The 21,805-nt window shown below is 43.7% G+C and overlaps 6 non-coding genes across 6 annotated transcripts; all 6 read right to left on the bottom strand.

The window, feature by feature from the left end:
• Positions 1-9,212: 9,212 nt before the first annotated feature.
• trnar-ucu (transfer RNA arginine (anticodon UCU)) lies at positions 9,213-9,302 on the bottom strand. Its single transcript is given in 2 exon segments — positions 9,213-9,248; positions 9,266-9,302. It is a non-coding gene; the product is annotated as a tRNA-Arg (tRNA).
• Positions 9,303-9,482: 180 nt separating this feature from the next.
• On the bottom strand, positions 9,483-9,556 carry trnat-ugu (transfer RNA threonine (anticodon UGU)). Its single transcript has one exon. It is a non-coding gene; the product is annotated as a tRNA-Thr (tRNA).
• A 3,625-nt stretch (positions 9,557-13,181) lies between these two features.
• On the bottom strand, positions 13,182-13,255 carry trnat-agu (transfer RNA threonine (anticodon AGU)). Its single transcript has one exon. It is a non-coding gene; the product is annotated as a tRNA-Thr (tRNA).
• Positions 13,256-13,573: 318 nt separating this feature from the next.
• trnat-ugu (transfer RNA threonine (anticodon UGU)) lies at positions 13,574-13,647 on the bottom strand. The gene has a single exon. It is a non-coding gene; the product is annotated as a tRNA-Thr (tRNA).
• A 420-nt stretch (positions 13,648-14,067) lies between these two features.
• trnat-cgu (transfer RNA threonine (anticodon CGU)) lies at positions 14,068-14,141 on the bottom strand. The gene has a single exon. It is a non-coding gene; the product is annotated as a tRNA-Thr (tRNA).
• A 6,884-nt stretch (positions 14,142-21,025) lies between these two features.
• trnat-cgu (transfer RNA threonine (anticodon CGU)) lies at positions 21,026-21,099 on the bottom strand. Its single transcript has one exon. It is a non-coding gene; the product is annotated as a tRNA-Thr (tRNA).
• Positions 21,100-21,805: the final 706 nt, after the last annotated feature.

Raw genomic sequence — 21,805 nt, 5'->3', positions numbered from 1 at the left:
GGGTGCTTGTGACTCTTCTCAGTTGGATCTTGGTGCTTTAAGATTATCTGTGAAGCCCAATGTAAAAAATGTGGGTGTTATTATGGAGTGAAAACTGGATAAAAAGGTTAATTCAGTAATTAAAGCTAGTTGTTTCCAGTCTTTTCTATCTTTTAGTGACTTTGAAAGAGTTATACATATGTTTAGGTATTAACCAGGCTTCTCTCACACATTTGCAGTTGGTACAGAATGCTGCTGCTCGTAAGTTGACAGGAACACACAAACGAGAACATATTACACCAATTCTGGCACCTCTCCATTGGCTTCCTGTTCATTTTAGAATTGATTTTAATCGATTTTAGTTTTAGTGTTTAAATCACTAAATGGACTAGCATATTCTGACTTAATACAGCTATACACTCCAACAAGAGCATTTAGATCCACCGAGCATTTACTTTTGGTTGTTCCCGCCACAAGGTTAAAAACCGGGGGAACCTAGTCTTAAAACTCATCTTTACACTTTGGCTTTTAACACAGTATGAGTGTTAAGTTTTTATGATTGTGTTGGACTCTTGTCTGTTTTACAGTGGTGTGAAAAAGTGTTGTTCTTTTAATGAAGGGAAAACAAAATCCAATCCCACATGTCCCTGTGTGGAAAAGTGTTAAAACATAACTGTGTTTTATCACACCTGAGTTCAGTTTCTCTAGCTACACCCAGGCCTGAATACTGCCACACCTGTTCACAATCAACAAATCATAAATACGACGCTGCCTTGGGTCTCCAGCGAGACATTATCCACAAATGGCGAAAACATGGAACAGTGTTGAACCTTCCCAGGAGTGGCCAGCCGACCAAAATTACCCCAAGAGCGCAGCGATGACTCATCCAAGAGGTCTCAAAAGACCCCACAACAAAATCAACTGCACAACTGCATGAAAGAGACTGGGCAAAAATGGCCTGCATGGCAGAGGTCCAAGACAAAAACCACTGCTGAGCAAAAAGAACATAAAGGCTTGTCTCAGTTTTGCCAGAACACGTCTTGATGATCCCCAAGATTTTTGGGAAAATACTCTGACGAGGGACTGATTGATTGCAGTTGTTGCTGCTAAGGGTGGCCCAAACAGTTATTAAGTTTAGGGGGCAAACACTTTTTCACACAGGGCCATGTGGGTTTGGATTTCCCTTCATGATAAAAAACTCCATCCAAAACTGTATGTTGTGTTATCTTTGATTAATATCTAAATTTGTTTGATGATCTGAAACATTAAAGTCTGACACATGAAAAAAATAAATAAATAAATAAAATCAGGAAGGGGGCCAACACTTTTCCACACCACTGTATGTGTTTATTGTTTTAAATTTAGTATGCTTGTACAGCACTTTAGTAAACACTTGTTGTTTTAAAGGTGATTTCAATTAAATAAATAAACTCTCTAAATTTGTTGCATTTTATTCCCTAGGAGACAAAAATGGTACAGAAACATTGAGATCAGTCTATAGATATATATATATATATATATATATATATATATATATATATATATATATATATAGATCCTAAACTCTGTCATTAAATTTTCTAGATTTTTTTTTATTATTAATTGTATAATGGCCAGCCTAAACTCTGTAGGGTACTGGCTGAGCAGGATCAGGTTTGGACACCGTGGTATAGGATCTAACATACGTGCATTACATATCTACATCTTTTGATGTTAATTGTTTTGTGCCACTAAAATGGGGTTAACTTGTATTCCTTTTTTTCCACCTTAGACCTAACAGCGCTGAAAGAGGAGAGAGAAGATCTGAATGAATCTGAAGAGAAAGATCAGGTTTTTGTTCCTTACAGTCTGAAAAGACTTATAAACAAAAAAGAGGTCAAAATACAGGAACTAGGAGCTATTTTTCTTGCGTTCAGTGTGGAAACAATTTCACTCAAAAAGGAAGCCTTAAAACACATATGAGTATTCACACTGGAGAGAAGCCGTACACCTGCCAACAGGGTGGAAAGAGTTTCATTCTACAAGGACACCTTAACAGACACATGAGATTTCACACTGGAGAGAACCCTTTTACCTGCCAACAGTGTGGAAAGAGTTTCACTCAAAAAGCACACCTTAACACACACATGAGAATTCACACTGGAGAGAAGCCTTACACCTGCAAACAGTGTGGAAAGTGTTTCAATCAAAGTGGAAACCTTGAAGTCCACCAGAAAATTCACACCATGGAGAGCCCTTTTACCTGCCAATGGTGTGGAAAGAGTTTTAAACTAAAAGGAAGCCTTAACATTCACATGAGAGTCCACACTGGAGAGAAGCCTTACTCATGCCAACAGTGTGGAAAGAGTTTCAATGAAAAAGGAGCCCTTAACAAGCACATGTTAGTTCATACTGGAGAGAGGCCTCACACATGCAAACAGTGTGGAAACTGTTTCAGTCAAAAAGGAAGCCTTGACTCGGTAATGCACAAAAGCTCAAGGAATAATATGGATTATGGACAATGCGTTTGCTCTGTCTACAGTGTAAGAACTTCACATTTGTATATCATGAATTGAAAAGAGATCTCACAGGAAGTGCAGTTTTTTGGTTGAAGCACAATAAAGGACATTGTTAGCATTTTTAACATCACCGTTTCGGATTATAACTACAACCCTTGTTCCCTGAGAAAGGGAAGGAGACACGAGGACATACAGAGACAGGCTCCTCCCTCCGTCATCTCCACCTTGGACTCTGTTCGTCATCCTCCTCCTGGATGTCCATTCTTCTCCTTGTGTTGTTCCATCAGTGCAAGGATGCGCCTTCCAGAAGGGGGACGATATGCCAGGAATATGGACCTGTTTTTGTTTCTGTGTGCCCTTTTTTGGTTGCGTTCCTTTCCTTTAGTCCAGTTAGTCATTCTATGCACCCGTGTTCCCCAGTTACCCCATATATTAGAATCAAAGTCTGTGCATTCTGTCTCTGTTGGGTCTCTATTGTCCAAATACATCTGTCTTCCCTATTTCCTTGTGTGGATTACCCTGTCTTTGGACTATAATAAACTCTGTTCCTTTGATCTACGTCTCCGTCGTTCCTCCCAGCACAGTATTGTGACATCAGCTTGTTCAAGTATTGGAGCAATTTTATTAATCACTGTCACACCCCCCGTCAACCACAACACACTACACCACATCCAGCATTTAGGGTCTGTCCACACGGAGACGCGTTTTGCTGTATACGTATACATTTTTTATCGTATTGGTGTTTCATCCACACGGATCCGGCGTTTTAGGAGACTGAATCCGCTATTTTTTGAAACCGGGTCCCAAAGTGGATAAATCTGAAAACGACACCCTCGCGGTTTCGTGTGTACAGCCAATCCGTATATTTTCTGAAACGATGATGTCATCACATCACGTGTCGGCTGCGTCACACGTAACAGCAACAACAATATTGGCGGACTACATGATTGTGTTCGTGTTGCTACTAAGCCTGCTAGCTTTATTACAGCAAAATCTATTGCTTCTATGCAACTGTTATGAGCAACAAGCGATAATATTCACATCTTCGTCTTCTTCTTCTTAGTTCGAATCCAGCGCACAAGGTTATGCGCATGCTCAAAGTCTTCTTCTCCGTGTATAGTGTATATCTATGGCAGAATTACAGCACCCCATACTGGTCTGGCATATATACTACACCGTTTTCAGTGGTTTCGTGTTTACGGAACTTTTTTTTAGAACGAGGGAAAAAAATGATCGGATAGGGCACGCACCGGCTTCGTGTGGATGGAGCCTTAGTGCACTATAGCAATGCAAGGCAAATGTTTGAAATCTTTGATCTTCAATTGAAGCTTCTGAATGACTCTTGTGCAGATTTAAGTCTCAGATTTCTCTCTTAAACACTCACTCTAGTAAAAGTTTTCTTCCCACTTACGAGGAAGCACTAGGGACCAGAAATAAATTCTAGGGCCGCCAAATTATTTGGCTGGTTGGTGGATACAGGAGGCCCCTTTAGCGTCCTAAATGCTGGGTGTGGTGTAGTGTGTTGTGTTTGGTGGAGGGTGTGACACAGTCATTGACAAAAGAGGAGCGGAGCTGTATTCTCTCCAATCAAATGAACAGTAATGGTTTATAGCAGGGGTCCCCAAACTAAGGCCCGCGGGCCGAATGCGGCCCACCCCCACATTTGGACCGGCCCTCTGAACAATGCCAGAGACATATTTTGAAAATGAAAAATGAAAATTAGAAGTTGTAAATATATGTTTTACTTTTATCATATCGGTATTTGATTATAAAGGTTGGCTTAATCTAATCTAACAAAAATTTCCCTCAGTTATTATCATATAGCCTAATTATTTGTTAAATTCACCTACAGATTGGTACATTTAACATACTGTGTCATCACAATCGAACAGGTGATGCGCGAGGCAGCTAGAAAATTCAGAGCAATGACAAAATGACTCAATAGCATTTAAGGTGAAACTTGCACTGCTTGTGGGACAGGTGCGAAAGCAGGACTTCACTCATCTCCCAGTTTCCCAAAGTTTTTCAGCTGAGAAACCAGTGGCCCCATTTCCAGTTGAAATGTCTGTGGAAGTGCTGAAAATGATGAAGGCAGAGTTTGACGTGTGATTCAAAAAACACAGTGGGTTCTTGAATCGATTTTGCTTGACAAGCCTCTCAAGGCTGGTGTTCTCTCGGTTGGTTGTTCATCTTTTTCTTCTACACTTTTTCCTTCCACTCAACTTTCTGTGAACATGCTTGGATACAGCACTCTGTGAACAGCCAGCTCTTTTGGCAATGAATGTTTGTGGCTTGCCCTCCTTGTGAAGGGTGTCAATGATTGTCTTCTGGACAACTATAAGATCAGCAGTGTTCCCCATGATTGTGTAGCCTAATGAACCAAACTGAGAGACCGTTTTGAAGGCTCAGGAAACCTTTGTGGGTGTTTTGAGTTGATTAGCTGATTTACATGTCACCATATTCTAATTTGTTGAGATTTGTTGTGAATTGGTGGGTTTTTGTTAAATGTGAGCCAAATCATCACAATTAAAAGAACCAAAGACTTAATAGCCAAACTCCAGGACCCCTCTCCACATTACTTAAGTCAATTCTTACATGCAAAAAATCATGATCACTTTCACTGTATGGCTTATAATAAATTTTCATAACGTAGTTTTCTATCTCTTTACCGCTCAACAACAAATCAATTCTGCTTTGCTTTAAAACTTTGTTTACTATTTGTTGTCTTGAAAATTCCCTTTTAGGTCTATTTCTTTTTCTCCAAACATCTATTAAGTTATATTTTTTAATCAGTTCAAATAATTCATTTCTTCCTCCATCCCTCCTAAACACCATACAATCACTAACATCTACTCTTTCTAATACAGTATTAAAATCACCCAACAAAAAACATTTTGCCATCCTTCAATTAATACATTCAAATTCCTATAAAATATTATCTTTTGTCCCTCTTCGTTTGGTGCATGTATGTTACATATTATTATTTCTTTATGCATCTTTATTAATTTTACTGCCATTATTCTCCCCTTCTTGTCAGAATATATTTCATTTATTTCTTTACTCACACCCCTTCTAATTAGTATCGCAACTCCCCTTTTTTTACTCTGATCATTGTTAAAGTAAATTTCTCCGTCCCAGATCTTTTTCATACCTTCCACAACCTCTTGATTCCAGAAAGATTCTTGTAAACATAACACATCACAGTCCTTAATCAAATACACCAATCTCTGAAATTTCTCAGGTTTCGATAGTCCTCTTGCATTCAGAGATGCAATCCATAAAGAACTCATTAAAAGAAAGAGTTGAGTGTACAAACAACTACTCATCAATCTAATTCAGTTTCTCCCGAAGCTACAAATGTGGAACCACTCATTTCAGCTCTTCTCTTTTCCATCATTTCATTATGCTCTTCTCTTCTTATTTTCTGTTTCTTAAGTACCTTTTCAATGTCTATAACACTTTTTACTCTTGTTTTTAAACCTTTGTTCAGTCTTTCCTTTATCTTGACTTCTGTTTCAATGCTCTTCTCCCCATTTCCTGTTTTGCAGGTTCGATTCTCAGGTCCGGCAGGGATTGTAGGTGGGGGGAGTGAATGTACAGCACTCTCTCCACCCTCAATACCACGGCTGAGGTGAGTCCCTTGAGCAAGGCACCGATCCCCCAACTGCTCCCCGGGCGCCGCAGCAATGGCTGCCCACTGCTCCGGGTGTGTGTTCACGGTGTGTGTGTGTGTTCACTTGGATGGGTTAAATGCAGAGCACAAATTCCTAGTATGGGTCACCATACTTGGCCTCACCTCACCTCACTTCTTCTCACTTCTTCTTCTTAACCAAGATGAACTTGAAGTCATGTTGCTTTGTTGCGGTGATGTGGGAGTTTCCTCGCGTACAGATAATCCGGTCCTTGCCACGCTAGTAGCACATGGCTAATTTGCATGGCAAAAGATTTCGCGATAGTGGGCGCGGTCACATTAGAGATAATTAGTTGGAACTGGATAATTAGTTGGAACTTGGTTTCTTATAGATTAATTTATCACAGATTATTTGTTTTTGATAAAACTTACTTTGTTTAAAAGCATAAATCTCAAGCTTTCTGTAGATACCACTTTTATGTTTGTGTGCTAAATATTCACCGTGTTTGAATGATATAATTGACGCTTTTCTAAAAGCAGTTCACGGAGACAGAGAAAACAGAAATCACCCTGTTTGTTTTCTTTATTCTAAATAAAAAAACACAACTTTCTGCTGTTCTTTTGAGTGTGCCCAAATAAAAGTACACGCTTTACAGTTTCCATTGATGTATATCTCTAATGTGTATGACTTAAACCGACAGAGCATTTTTAGTGTCTTTTGCGCTGATCTTAAAAAAAGTAGGTTGGTCACGCCGGCGTGACCGTCGGCCCCAGGGGGTTAATTATCATTATAATTGTTGTGCTCTCGGTGTCCATCACATTTAATGTAACTGTAGCTTCTTTCTTGTATTCTCTTTGATACTGTGTTTTTTTAATTAATCTGTTTATCATTTGTTGACGTTGATTGTTAAAAGACTGATTTTGCTCACCTCCTTTTGTAAGTTCAGCAACTTTGTTTGCAGATCTCTCTTTCCTTCTAGTTCCATTGTTTTTGCTTGCTGTTTTCTCCTTGAAACAACCATAGCCCAAGTTTCATCAGTATTTTCTTCTTGTATATTCCCTTCAACTGTATTTGGATTAATTTCTTCATCTCCGACCTCCTTCTCTTTCCGTGATAACAGTCCTTTTCTTTTTTCCAGTAAATCCGCCATTTAATAAACTTCTTCCCCCAAACAGTATTAACTGCTTGGGGTTGAAGTGAAAAAACAAAAAATAAACAAACAAAAAACTCCTCAAAGCACAAAATAAAGTCGTAATATAAAAAAAACAACAAGCAACGTGGAAGAGCCTATCTCTTCCTACTGCAGCCACTCACTTCCTGTCGCTCTCTAGCGCCTCAGGTGGGGTATGGCCATAAGCGAGGGCTAAAAGTAAATGTCTACAAATTTCTACTGCCTGAGGGCAAAACTCCACATTATGAGAGTTACCAGAAAGCCATGACTCTGGTGGGACTTGAACCCACAACCTTTGAATGGCCTCATCTGGCAGTGACTTAGAGGATGCATGAATCAACACTTCAAACATCCTGTTGCGTGGGCAGAAAGACAGGTCCTCAGGTCTGTGCACAGTGGAGGCACGCTTACTGGACTGGAGCGCCACCCAACGCACCGTTGGGATTCGAACCCAGGATCTCCTGTGTACTAGAGAGGAGCTTTAACCAACTAAGCCACGGCGCCTCCTCAGTGGGACTCGATAGCCTGGGATGCTATCCTCCAAAAGCAGGTGAGAGGGTAGTGCAGCAAGTGATACCTCTTACCTCATACTGCGGTTTTGTTTCATTGTCATCAGTTCTCTCTTTTCCATGTGTCTTTTGGTAGTCCACCTTATTGTTCTCCTCAGGCTCCTTGTCCATCCTAGTCCCACTCCTTACTGAATTCTCCTCTAGGTTATACTCCTCCTCTTCTACATGAGTTTGTTTGTCTTCTCCTCCTTCAGTCTGTTCTAATATTTGATTTGATGTTTCAGTTTGAGTGCCTCCCATCTCTTCCTGTATCTCCATATCCATTTCTTTATTTTCCTCATCGTCCGTCTCACATCTGCACCTTATCATTGCCCTGTTGCAGCCTTGGCACCACGGAGCTGTACAGTCCCGCGCATAATGCCCCTGCTCCAGGCAATTCCTGCAGAGAAATTGAGGGCAGTCCTTTAGCTCATGCTCAGTACTTGTGCAGATCCTGCATGTTTTCCGTTGATTATTGTGGATCACTCTGAAATATTGAACTCCTTCCTCAGTCATAAATTTTGTTGTGTATGGTAAAGATGCCACCTCCTTTGGGAACTTTATTCTCAAAAAGCATGTTCCGTCTGCCACTGTTGTTCCTGGGTGATATCTCCTTCTCACAGGAAGAATGGGAGTTACACCCCAACTGTTCAATTTTTGAATGATTTCCTCATCTCTGGTGGGACTTGAACCCACAACCTTTGAATGGCCTCATCTGGCAGTGACTTAGAGGATGCATGAATCAACACTTCAAACATCCTGTTGCGTGGGCAGAAAGACAGGTCCTCAGGTCTGTGCACAGTGGAGGCACGCTTACTGGACTGGAGCGCCACCCAACGCACCGTTGGGATTCGAACCCAGGATCTCCTGTGTACTAGAGAGGAGCTTTAACCAACTAAGCCACGGCACCTCCTCAGTGGGACTCGATAGCCTGGGATGCTATCCTCCAAAAGCAGGTGAGAGGGTAGTGCAGCAAGTGATACCACCCGCTGTCCTCGAGCTCCTCTGTGTCACCGTCCGTTTTTGGGTAAAGCACGAGCTCGGCGCGCAACCAAAGGACCATTCGAACCCAAGATCTCCTGTTTACTAGACAGGCGCTTTAACCAACTAAGCCACGGCGCCACCCCGCATGCTAGGCGAGGGGAGGGCGGCTTAGAGGATTCATGGATCAACACTTCGAACGTCCTGCTGCCTTCACTTGATGCAAGACAGTGATTGCCATACCTCACTGAATTGGATCTTGGGCATGTTTTGCTACCTTTTAAATATGATTGACATTTTTTTTTTTAAATCAATGTACGCTGAGAACAGGAGGCCTCAAAATGGTTTCTGCTGTCCGAGAGCAACACTGCGCAGTACGGGCTTAACAAAATGCCAAAAAGCACGACTCTGGTGGGACTCGAACCCACAACCTTTGAATGGCCACATCTGGTAGTCTAGAATTCCAATGCGCTATCCATTGCGCCACAGAGCCGGTCGGTATGCCAGGCTGGGCCACTGAGGGCTTTTCCTAAAGATTTGTGCTCGTCCAGCTCAACCGAGTGGCACGCTGTGTGGGCAGAAAGACAGGTCCTCAGGTCTTTGCACGGTTCAAAAAAAGAGCGTCGCCGGGGTCCCCATTCAACAGCGAGGCCAGAGACAGCCACCGGTGGAAAGGCACCGCTGGGATTCGAACCCAGGATCTCCTGTTTACAAGGCAGGCGCTTTGACCAGCTAAGCCATGGCGCCTCCTCGGTGGGACCTGTTAGCCTGTGATGCTATCCTCCAAAAGCAGGTGAGAGTTTCAAGTCTCAAGTTTCAAGTTTACTTTATTTATATAGCACATTTCCAACAGCCACAAGACTGACCAAAGTGCTTTACACTTAGAAACATCCACAAGAAACATTTACACAAGGAAACAAGACACATAATTAAGAAAAGGAGTAAACAAAATAAGACCTAATAGGCCATTGAAAACAAATGAGTTTTTAAAAGTGATTTAAAAATAGTCAGATTAGGAGCCGTTCTGATCTCAACTGGCAAGTCATTCCAAAGACGAGGCCCAATTACTGAAAAGGCCCGGTCACCTCTGCGCTTTAGTCTAGAGTGTGGAATTAAAAGGAGATTGTGGCCACAGGATCTCAGACTTCTCAAAGGGGTATACTGGTGGAGCAGTTCGGATAGGTAAGTGGGTGCTTGGTGATGCAACGATTTAAAAACAAATAATAAAATTTTGAAGTCTATTCTGAATTGGACAGGCAGCCAGTGAAGGTCCTTCAAAAGCGGAGTGACATGATCCCATTTTTTCTTTTTTAAAAGAAACTTAGCAGCTGCGTTCTGGACCAATTGAAGACCGGCAATTTGCGATTTAGAGATGCCACAATACAAAGAGTTACAATAGTCCAGACGCGACGTAATAAAAGCGTGAATGGCCATCTCCAGTGTCTTATCGGTGAGAAAATGTTTAATTTTTGAAAGTGTGCGAAGCTGATAAAAACTGGATCCAATCACGGTGGAAGTTTGTCAAATTTTAGCGAGTCATCCAGCAAGACACCCAAATTCCGTACCTGTGAGGACCTAAAAGCAGATAAAGGTCCTAGGTCAAAATCAGAGGCCTTCATATTGTCTGATGGACCGAAAACTATCACCTCTGTTTTTTCTTCATTTAGGGACAAGAAATTATGAATAACCCAGATTTAACTTCATCTAAGCAAGACAACAGAGCATTCAAGGCCAAAGGATCGTTTTTCTTAAAAGGTAGATAGATTTGAGTGTTGTCAGCATAAAAGTGAAATGACATCCCGTGTTTCCTAAAAATGGAGCCTAGAGGTAGCAAGTACAGTGAAAATAAAGTGGGAGCTAAGACCGAACCTTGAGGAAGACCACAGGGGAATGAGGACGTGGAAGAGAAGAATTCTCCTAGCCTCACCACATATTTCCTATCTGACAGAAATGACTGAAACCACTTTAAAACTGTGCCAGAGAGACCAGCCAGAGATTCAAGCCTGTTAATTAATATGGAGTAGTTGATAGAGTCAAAAGCAGCTGATAGATCTAAGAGAACAAGGACCACGGAGTCCCCTGTATCAGTGGCTAAAAATATGTCATTTAACACTCTTAAAAGGGCAGATTCGGTAATGTGAGCAGCCTTAAAACCAGATTGAAAGAGCTCGAACAAGCTGTTTAAAGCAAGAAAAGACTGAAGTTGGAAAAACACAATCTTTTCCAAGACCTTAGAAACAAATGGTAGAACAGAGATAGGACGATAATTTTTTAAAACAGACAGGTCGAGTGAAGGCTTCTTGAGGTGAGGTGTGACAGTAGCCACTTTCAAATAAGCGGGAACCACACCTGTTGAGAGACACTTATTAAGAAAGGACACTAGGCCCGGTCCGACTGAATCAACAATTTGTTTTAAAAATCTAGGATGTATAACATCATATGGAGAGGAGGATGGTTTCAGTTTAGCAATAGTGTCTTTGAGTGACTGAAGAGAAACTGGTTCAAAAACATTCCAAGATGCAGACAACGACGGGGGAACAGACAGCTCGGTAGAGGAATTTTGAACTACCAGTCCGGGTTTACTTACTTTATCCTTAAAAAACCTCGAGAAGCTTTCACATAGAGCGACAGAGGCAACTAACACAGTATTTACCGGGGGGTTAACAACAGAATTTATGACGGAAAACAAGATCTTAGGTCTAGAATGATTGTCTAAAATTAAATTGGAGAAATAGGTCGCCTTGGCCGATTTGGCGGCTCTCTGATAAGCCAATAAACTGTCTTTGAACAGCTGTAATGAAATGTGTAAATTGTCTTTTTTCCACTTTCGCTCAGCCTTTCTACATGTTTGCCTTAGTAGCTGAGTCTCAGCGGTATGCCACAGTTCAGATTTAGGTTTGGGCTTAAAAGGTTTAAGAGGGGCAGTTTCATTCATTACATCAAGCCAAGCACTGTTTAACAGACTGAGATGTTCGTCCGCATCCAAGTCTGATAACGGAGAATCCAAAAGTAGGTGAGAGCAGGACTTTGTGAAACACTGTCTAAAAGTGACATTAAACTGAGGCGAATAAACCCGAGACAGAGATGTCACTTTAGAGGAAGCGTGAGAAGGACTAGGAAGGCCCATGGAAAATAAAATGGGCTTATGATCAGAGAGCATATAATCAGAGACAATAACATCAGTAATATCAACTCCATAGGAGAGGATAAGGTCCAAGGTATGTCCGTGAATATGAGTAGGACCTTTAACCCACTGTGTCAGGTTAAAAGCCTCAATTAAGTTAAGAAATTCCCTCGAGAGAGGGTTTGACTGACAGCAAACATGAACGTTAAAATCTCCCATCAATAAAAAGCGATCAAATTTTGTGACAATATTACCAATGAAGTCAGTGAATTGCTGAAGAAAGTCCTTAGCTGAATGTGGAGGACGGTAGATCAGCCCTAGGCAAATAGGACCGTTCCAGTCAAGATGGATAAGTTGAAATTCGAAGCTGGTGTAAATATCCAGAGAGATGGAGCGACACTGCGCGCGGTGAGAGTTTTTCATAACCGTCACTAACCCACCCCCACGTCCGTTTTGACGGGGGGAGTTAAAAAATGTACAGTCAACCGGCACCAATTCGGAAAAAGGGATAAGATCGCCATCCTTAATCCATGATTCAGTAATAAACATGAAATCCAGATTTTGTGAGGAAAAAAAGTCATTCAACAGAAATGTCTTATTTACTACTGAGCGAGCGTTGATTAAGACCATATTAGGTGGAGGAACGGCGCCGGGAGAGAGTGGCGCTCTACCCAGCGGACGTAACATACCATGAGCCGCTCCAGTTCTCCGGAGATAGCGGCCGATCCGAGGGAGTCCAAGCCAGGGGGCAGAGGGTGGAAGCAGGGGAAGGACAGGTCGAAGCCACCGGTGCGCTTGATCCACGAGACGCCAAACCACAGAGCCGCCATATTGCAGCTCGGGGTACGGGCTTGGAGTACAGCCCGCTAACAGACGGGCTTTCAGCTTGATCGCAAGTCCTCCCCGACACCCGCGTTTCCTCCGGCGCTTCCTCCGTAATTTCTTTAAAGGCCAGCGGCGAATATCGTCCGGAATGACTATTTTGAGACTCTCATGTTGTTTGTTGAGAACACACTCCACATCCGACTTGTGAAAGTTAAAAAGAGTTGAACGAATATCCAAAAGGGACTGACGATCATAGACTACGAGGGCTCCACAATTTGAGAACCACGCAAGCATATCATACTTCAAGTGAGAGGGTAGTGTTGCAAGAGAAAACTCCCGCGGTCCACAAGCTCCTCTGTGTCCCCGTTCGCCGTCCGTTTTTTGGTAAAGCACGAGCTCGGGTGTATTGTGGCACGCAACCAAAGGCACCGCTGGGATTCGAACCCAGGATCTCCTGTTTACTAGACAGGCGCTTTAACCAACTAAGCCACGGCGCCACCCCGCATGCTAGGCGAGGGGAGGGCGGCTTAGAGGATTCATGAATCAACACTTCGAACGTCCTGCTGCCTTCACTTGATGCAAGACAGTGATTGCCATACCTCACTGAATTGGATCTTGGGCATGTTTTGCTACCTTTTAAATATGATTGACATTTTTTTTTTAAATCAATGTACGCTGAGAACAGGAGGCCTCAAAATGGTTTATGCCAGGCTGGGCCACTGAGGGCTTTTCTTAAAGATTTGTGCCCGTCCAGCTCAACCGAGTGGCACGCTGTGTGGGCAGAAAGACAGGTCCTCAGGTCTTTGCACAGTTCTTTGCACCGCTGGGATTCAAACCCAGGATCTCCTGTTTACAAGACAGGCGCTTTGACAAGCTAAGCCACGGCGCCTCCTCGGTGGGATCCGTTAGCCTGCGATGCTATCCTCCAAAAGCAGGTGAGAGGGTAGTGTTGCAAGAGAAACCTCCCGCGGTCCACAAGCTCCTCTGTGTCGCCATTCGCCGTCCTTTTTTTGGTAAAGCACGAGCTCGGCTGTATTGTGGTGTGCAACCAAAGGCATCGCTGGGATTCGAAACGCAGGATCTCCTGTTTACTAGACTAGCCTGGAAGCACGTTCGCCCTACGGGAAGGCGACTCAGACGATCCAGGCTTCCAGAGAAGAGGCCAGGGGTTGGCTGACTGGGCGCTGGACAGCCTTAAGGCGTTTGCCGACAATTGAGTCGGGGCGGTTAGCAAAATTAACCACTCGCTGCCCCTGCTTGCGGGTCGCTTTCGGAAAGAATTGCGCTTGCTGGGCTGGAACCCCGCCCAAGGCACCGCTGGGATTTGAACCCAGGATCTCCTGTTTACGAGACAGGTGCGTTAACCAACTAAGCCACGGCGCCAAACCACAAGCAGGGTTATCGGGAGAGTGACTCAGAGGGTTAAAACATCCAGAGGCGGATGCTAAAAGAAAATGTCTACAAATTTCTACTGCCTGAGGGCAAAACTCCACAGTATGAGAGCTACCAGAAAGCCACGACTCTGGTGAGACTTGAACCCAAAACCAGTGAATGACCTCATCTGGCAGTGACTTAGAGGATGCATGAATCAACACTTCAAACATCCTGTTGCGTGCACAGAAAGACAGGTCCTCAGGTCTGTGCACAGTGGAGGCACGCTTACTGGACTGGAGCGCCACCCCAGGCACCGTTGGGATTCAAACCTAGGATCTCCTGTGTACTACAGAGGAGCTTTAACCAACTAAGCCACGGCGCCTCCTCGGTGAGACTCGATAGCCTGGGATGCTATCCTCCAAAAGCAGGTGAGAGGGTAGTGTTGCAAGAGAAACCTCCCGCGGTCCACAAGCTCCTCTGTGTCCCCGTTCGCCGTCCGTTTTTTGGTAAAGCACGAGCTCGGCTGTATTGTGGCACGCAACCAAAGGCACCGCTGGGATTCGACCACAGGATCTCCTGTTTACTAGACAGGCGCTTTAACCAACTAAGCCAAGGCGCCACCCCGCATGCTAGGCGAGGGGAGGGCGGCTTAGAGGATTCATGAATCAACACTTCAAACGTCCTGCTGCCTTCACTTGATGCAAGACAGTGATTGCCATACCTCACTGAATTGGATCTTGGGCATGTTTTGCTACCTTTTAAATATGATTGACATTTTTTTTTTTAAATCAATGTACGCTGAGAACAGGAGGCCTCAAAATGGTTTATGCCAGGCTGGGCCACTGAGGGCTTTTCTTAAAGATTTGTGCCCGTCCAGCTCAACCGAGTGGCACGCTGTGTGGGCAGAAAGACAGGTCCTCAGGTCTTTGCACGGTTCAAAAACAGAGCGTCGCCGGGGTCCCCATTCAACAGCGAGGCCAGAGACAGCCACCGGTGGAAAGGCACCGCTGGGATTCTAACCCAGGATCTCCTGTTTACAAGACAGGCGCCTCTATGTCGCCATTCGCCGTCCGTTTTTTGGTAAAGCACGAGCTCGGCTCGGGGCGCTAGTGAGCACCGCATGGATCAGACGCTTCCTTGTGAGCCTCCTGAACATCCTCGCTAAAATTATGTTTAAAATTAACATTTGCATCGCATTAGTTTAACTATGAGCAGTTCCAGCAGATCTCAACATAGGGGGAAAACTATTAACCCAAAAGTACCCACCAAAAAGGACAGCGAAGCTACTTTCACCGCTGAAGAGGGCAACGAAGCTAACATCCGCACTGAGCTAGCTACAGAAGCTACCACCACAACCAACGCGGCCCCAAATCAACAACCCACGCTAGCTAGCATCCTGGCGGCTATCGGAGAGATGAAGGACGACATGACCACCAGATTCAACACCCTTGACTCAAAGTTACACCTTCTCCAGACCTCCCTGGCTGACCATGCAACGCGTATCGCCGACCTAGAAGGGTCGGCTACCGATCATGAGACCCGCATCTCAGCCTTGGAACAGCGCTGCCAGGAGCTGATGGATGCCAACAAAGCCACGAAGCATAAGCTGATTGACCTCGAGAGCCGCTCAAGACGCTCAAACATTAAAATCACCGGCTTACCCGAAAATATCGAGAAAGGGAACCCGACGCAGTTTACGGCCGAGTTTCTGCCGCGGCTCCTCGGGTCCGACAGCTTCCCCAGCGGCCTCAGGGTGGATCGCGCACACCGGATAGGCGCACAACTCTCATCAACACGACCCCGCACCATGATCGCCAAAATCCACCACTTCTCTGAGAAGGAGAAAATCCTCAAACTTGCACGCCTGCAGTCTCCCCTGTCTTTCAACGGAGCCCGGATCAGCATATATCCTGACTTCCCACTGGAGATATCGGAGCAACGCCGAGCTTATGATGGATTAAAGAAGAAATTGCGAGAGGCTGGAATCAGACATGGTCTCCTCTTCCCGGCGCGCCTGGTCTTCACCTTCGGTTCTGAACGGAAAATATTTCAAAACCCTGCTGACGCCGAAGCATTCATAGTCAGGTTTGTTACACCTGCAACCACGGCTCCCTAACGAGCCTGACCCGCTGCGGGTCGCATCTCCTTGCTGATCCTTCGTTGATGCTATTCGCCCGCTTGCTGTCCTATTTTTTCCACACCTTCATGTTGATCGCTGCTCGACTCTACCCGTATAAGCAAATGTCACTGTTATAGGAGGATGGATCGGGTTAGTCGGCGAGGCCACCTTTGGGGTAACGTTACGACATGTTTGCTTCACGGACCTACAAAGTTAGTCTATACAGACATTTCCTTGTAGGGTTAAGCTGCTTCCCACTGTTTATAAGGGTATTGATGTTCTGCTTCGTTTGGGGAAGTAGATGGGGGGAGGGTTTAATGTATATTTCAACTGTTGTTGTTTTTTTTTTGTTTTTTTTCTCCTTTTTTTTTTTTCTTCCTTTCCTTATTTCTTTCACCTGCTCTTGTACTCATTGCCAGCGTTTTTATCACCGCCAGCACACCACAGTATTTTGATTATGTTTTTTCATGGCTGCTAGTTGTTCCCTTATTCCGCCAACAGGCGGCAGGTTAACATTGTTAAGCTGGAATGTCAGAGGTTTGAGGACCAATTTAAAGAGAGGCAAGGTATTCTCCCATTTGAAGTCCCTACATGGAGATATTATCCTTCTGCAAGAAACGCATATAAAGCATATGGAGCAATGGAGGCTAAAATGCAATTGGATATCACAAATTTATCAGTCTACATTTTCTTCTAAGGCTAGAGGTGTGGCGATTTTATTTCGTCGGAACATCCCATTTCAGCATATTTCAACCATCTCCGACCCAAATGGGCGCTATCTAATTGTAACAGGCCACATTCTGTCACGCCACATGACTTTTTTAAATATATATGCACCCAACTTTGATGATCCGGCTTTTTTTAGGAAAGTTTTCAACCTTATCCCAGACCTTTCCACTACCCACCTCATCGCTGGGGGAGATTTTAATGCGGTATTAGACTGTTTCACTGATAAGCTTTCCACTCGCTCAACTGTTCCTTCTAATTCCACCATCACTCTGAACAATCTAATTGGATCTATGAACCTTGTCGATATCTGGAGGTTACATCATCCTACCGACAGAGACTTTTCTTTCTTTTCTCACGTGCACAAATCATACTCACGAATTGACTATTTTCTAACAGATGCCAAATTGACTACTGATATAATTTCTACCAAATACCACAATATCCTAATTTCCGATCACAGCCCAGTTGAGCTCAGTATAGACTTTGGCTGTGCAAAACCTACATTTGACTGGCGTTTTAACCCATTATTACTCAACGACTCACACTTTCGCCAGCAAACAGCCAACTGGATCACAGACTACCTGTCCCACAATGACACCCAAGATGTCTCTGACTCCACCCTCTGGGAAGCTTTTAAAGCTGTAATGCGCGGCCATATTATAGCCTATGAGACCAAAGTGAAAAAAGACAGACAAAAGGAACTGTTAGAAGTTACAGCACGGCTGTCTACCCTTGAAAAAGACTACAGAGCGTCTCTCTCACCCTCTAAGCTGAATGAAATATTGCAACTTAAATTTAAGTATAACACTATTCTTTCTAATCAGGTGAGCACAATGCTATTAAAAGTGAGACAAAAACACTTTGAACTGGCTGACAAGCCAGACAAACTTCTAGCCCGTCAGCTCAGGAACATCCAGGCTAGCAGAGCGATTCATAAAATTAGAACCAAATCAGGCGCCATCTCCACTGACCCTAAAGAAATTAATGAATGTTTTCGCAAATTCTACGAAGACCTTTATACATCAAAGACCACTGCAGATCCGACACTAATTTCTGAATTTCTCCAAGCCCTTCATCTTCCTAAATTGAACCCTTCCGACCAAGTGGAGCTAAATGCAAACATAACGCCGGAGGAAGTGGCGGGAGCAATACGTTCTTTCCCCAACGGGAAGGCCGCTGGCCCGGACGGGTTCAACATTGAATTTTACAAAGCATATCTGGACAAAATCACCCCTTTAATGCTAAGAATGTTCAACCACTCTATTGCTACCGGTAGACTCCCCGACTCTCTATATTCAGCCAACATCTCTCTGTTATTGAAAAAAGACAAAGAAAAGACCGACCCAGCCTCATATCGTCCCATTGCCCTCCTCGGATGTGACCTCAAGGTGTTTACCAAAATACTTGCCAATAGACTTAATAAATGCATAACAAGCATAATCCATCATGACCAAACTGGATTTATTCCAGGAAGATTTTCCTTTTTTAATGTCAGGCGACTGATGAATGTGATGTACTCCAGATACGACAAAGATTCCAAAATTTCCATTCTAGCCCTTGACGCAAGGAAAGCTTTCGACCAAGTGGAATGGAAGTACATCCTAGCTGTAATAAAGGAATTTGAGCTGGGCGACAACTTTGCTTCCTGGGTTGAAATGCTTTATGCCTGTCCATCTGCTTCAGTCATCACCAACTATAACAAATCGCCCACTTTCCCTTTACAGCGCTCCTGTCGTCAGGGCTGCCCTCTGAGCCCGCTGCTTTTTGCGATTGCAATGGAGCCTTTCGCTATCGCTGTAAGAAATCATCCCTCCATTGCTCCATTAATTCTTGGTAAAGTTGACCACCGTATCTCGCTTTACGCAGATGACGTGGTCTTGTTTCTTTCCCGCCCCGAAGAATCCCTACCTCACGTATTAAATCTTATAAATAAATTTGGCAAACTATCTGGATACACCATAAACTGGGATAAGAGTGAATTTATGCCTCTAAAAGGAGTACTGGACCCAAACTTTATTAATAATTTGCCCTTCCGCGTCGTCACTGACAAAATTAATTATCTAGGAGTGGCTGTCCCCAAAAATCCCAAACAGATTTTCAAACTGAACTTTTTGAGCATGATAGAAAAACTTAAATCTAACATTGAAAACTGGAGACTGTTACCATTGTCTATGATAGGACGTGTGAATGCGATAAAAATGATGGCACTCCCCAGGTTTCTTTACCTCTTCCAAACTTTACCCATTTTTATACCCATGTCATTTTTTAAACTGTTGGACTCCATTATTCTTGCCTTTGTATGGGGTTTCAAAACACACCGCATCTCCAAAAAACATCTGACCAAGCCTAAATCCGCAGGAGGCCTCAGTCTGCCTAATTTCCAACATTATTACTGGGCCGCGAATACTAGAGCGCTGATGTACTGGCAAGGTGCGTACCCATATATAGTCACTGATTCTACCCCTGCATGGCTTGCGATTGAACAGGATCTCCCCAAAACCTCGCTTCCTGCCCTTCTCTTCACACCAACCATCTCCCCTAAATCTGTCATAGGTAACAACTTCATGGTTTCCAGTTCTTTGAAGATTTGGCGGCAAATAAAGAAGAATTTTAACTTTCCAGACACCTCAGTGTACGCGCCAATCTGCTATAATCACAACTTCCCCCCCTCACTTACCGACAATACCTTTTTGCTCTGGAAAACTAAAGGCCTTGTCACCATAGCAGACCTGTATGTTGACAACACTTTTGCCAGCTTCGCACAGCTACAGGCAAAATACACACTTCCTCCTTCACATCTCTTCCGTTTTCTCCAGATTAGAAATTACATCCGTACTAACATAAGAAACTTTGAATCCTTTCATACCCCCTCTGACTTTTATACTATTATTAAGCGGGCCCCCGGCTCTAGAAAATTGGTCTCTTGCTTTGTTAATTTTTTTGCAGCCCACAACTCTGCCTCTACGCAACATTTAAAGGAAGCCTGGGAGGTAGATCTTGGTGTTGTAATCAATGATGATGACTGGGAAAACTGCCTCACTGCTATCCATGGCTGCTCTATAAACTCTAGACACCAACTTATACAATTCAAAGTACTTCACAGACTCCATTACTCCTGTACCAAACTGCATTCTTTCTACCCCTCTGTCTCTCCGATCTGCACAAAATGCAAAATCTCCGAAGGCACCCTAGGGCACCTTTTTTGGTTTTGCCCCAAACTACACTCATTTTGGACAGATATCTTTAAATGCCTAACTACAATACACAATTGTGACATCTCTCCAGACCCATGTACTGCAATACTGGGCGGGTCTCAACAACTCTCATCTCTAACCCATCCCCAACAAAAGACAATAGAATTCTGCATGGTCATCGCAAAAAGGAACATTTTATCCCTCTGGAAAAGCAAGGACGTACCTTCTTTTAAGACCTGGCTAGCTAAAGTAACCAGCTTATTGCATCTGGAGAGGATACGACATAGTATCTCCTTAACCTCATCATCCTTTGACCAAATGTGGCAACCTTTCCTGTCTTATCTGTCAACAATGTCCTAGAGACATTTATTTTGTGGCTGGCACTGTTTATTATTGCTATTGCTATTAATCTTATACTATTTGATTTTAATTTTTTTTTTTCTTCTTTTCCTTAGGGTGGGTGGGCTGGGAGTTATTTCTATACTTTTACACTCATGTTTATGTTCCTGTTGTTTACTATTTGAAAATCTATAAATAAAGTAATTAAAAAAAAAAAAAAGCACGAGCTCGGCTGTATTGTGGTGCGCAACCAAAGGCATCGCTGGGATTCGAAACGCAGGATCTCCTGTTTACTAGGCTAGCCTGGAAGCACGTTCGCCCTATGGGAAGGCGACTCAGACGATCCAGGCTTCCAGAGAAGAGGCCAGGGGTTGGCTGACTGGGCGCTGGACAGCTTTAAGGCGTTTGCCGACAACTGAGTCGGGGTCGGTTAGCAAAATTAACCACTCGCTGCCCCTGCTTGCGGTTCGCTTTCGGAAAAGCTTGCGCTTGCTAGGCTGGAACCCCACCCAAGGCACCGCTGGGATTTGAACCCAGGATCTCCTGTTTACGAGACAGGTGCGTTAACCAACTAAGCCACAGCGCCAAACCACAAGCAGGGTTATCGGGAGAGTGACTCAGAGGGTTAAAACATCCAGAGGCGGATGCTAAAAGAAAATGTCTACAAATTTCTACTGCCTGAGGGCAAAACTCCACAGTATGAGAGCTACCAGAAAGCCATGACTCTGGTGAGACTTGAACCCAAAACCATTGAATGACCTCATCTGGCAGTGACTGAGGCTACGTTTACATTAATCCGGATACATTTGAAAACGGAGTTTTCATTTTAAAACGCTCTCCGTCCACACTAGCGTTTCCAAGCGTTTTCCAAAAGTTTCTCATCCACACTGAAACGTAGGAAAACAGCAAATTCGCCTTACTGCGCATGCGTAAAGCCTCCAAACTTATACAGACGTAATAAGTTTTCACGCAATTCTTCTGGCGGGATAATTTACGGAAATATCTCATTATCCACTGACGCGTCTATATATCACGCTCATTCATATTTTATCTGAAAAGCAGTTGTCGTCATGTTTTGCAGGACAGCAACTGTGAGTAAATTTTCCGTCATCATTTTAGGACTGAAGAGTGTACAAGGTAAATCTCTTTAGCAGCAGTGTGTGAATAGCACAGGCACAATTACTGGTGTAAACATAGATATCTATTGGTACAATATGCGTCACATGACTATAAATATGCGTCATCGTTTTCAAAAGCCTCCGTTTTCACAGTCCACACTACAACGTGAAAAC

Source organism: Garra rufa, chromosome 1 (assembly GCF_049309525.1).
Source record: "Garra rufa chromosome 1, GarRuf1.0, whole genome shotgun sequence".
Classification (NCBI taxonomy): Eukaryota; Metazoa; Chordata; class Actinopteri; order Cypriniformes; family Cyprinidae; genus Garra; species Garra rufa.
Note: the sequence above shows the minus strand (reverse complement) of the source record. Positions and strands in the feature narration are given on the sequence as shown.